This window comes from Pteropus vampyrus, unplaced genomic scaffold, assembly GCF_000151845.1.
Source record: "Pteropus vampyrus isolate Shadow unplaced genomic scaffold, Pvam_2.0 Scaffold4083, whole genome shotgun sequence".
NCBI lineage: Eukaryota > Metazoa > Chordata > Mammalia > Chiroptera > Pteropodidae > Pteropus > Pteropus vampyrus.
This window is the reverse complement of record NW_011892864.1, coordinates 3,396-4,062: the sequence shown is the minus strand read 5'-3', so window position 1 is coordinate 4,062 and position 667 is coordinate 3,396. Positions and strand designations below refer to the sequence as shown.

General features: G+C 65.8%; 1 long non-coding RNA gene across 4 annotated transcripts in view; it reads left to right on the top strand.

Moving 5' to 3' along the window:
* Window positions 1-6: 6 nt before the first annotated feature.
* The window catches only part of LOC105310471, a 2,796-nt gene continuing 2,135 nt past the window's right edge, over window positions 7-667 (top strand). Inside the window, exons 1-2 of one of the 4 annotated variants that reach the window (XR_002778565.1) lie at window positions 7-188; window positions 376-490. This is a non-coding gene — a long non-coding RNA (uncharacterized LOC105310471). Of the gene's footprint in view, window positions 189-284; window positions 491-667 lie in introns of all 4 variants that reach the window. The other 3 variants (XR_002778564.1, XR_897503.2, XR_002778566.1) reach the window with 3 other exon arrangements.

Below are 667 nucleotides of genomic sequence, written 5' to 3'. Positions count from 1 at the left end.
AGGGGGAGAAAAGGGAGCTCTCGAAAGCCGCGCGGAGAGGGAGCGAAGAGCAGAAGGAAGAATAAAGAGAGACATCCAGAGAGGAACAGGTAAGGAGCGACAGGTGAACAGAGCAAGGAAGCGCCGTGCTAGAGAGACTGCGGAAAGAAGAGGCGGGAGTGAGGAAAGGGCTGCGGATAAGGGAGGAGGTAAGACAGGAGAACAGAAGAAAGATTCGAGGATGTGGAGGGGCAGGGGTCCTTCAGGGAGGGGCGGGAGAGAAACTGGGCCGTCGGGCCTTTAAGGTTGCCAAGGCGACGGCTCTGGCCAGAGCGAGGCGCATTGACGTCAGCAGCCGAGCGCTGATTGGCTGCGGGCGGGTCGTTTCCGGTGGAGCCGCCGCTGAGCCGCTATTGCAGAGTGGAGCTGGGCTGCGAAGGAAGTGCCTGCAGAGCCCAGCAAGCCGCAGACTCGCACTCGCATTCCAGCGCCCGCCGCTGCCTGTTCCCAGGTAAGTGGGGTCGACAAGGGACCCGGTGGGGCGAGCGTCGCCTCCCTGCCCCCCGTTTGGGGGCGCTGGACCGATCCAAGATGGCGTCACGGGGAGCGACCTGCAGGGGGACGGCCGCACCCCCTGCCCCTCCCCGGCTTCGGCGGGCGCCTCCCCGCAGGCCTCACGCCCCGGGCC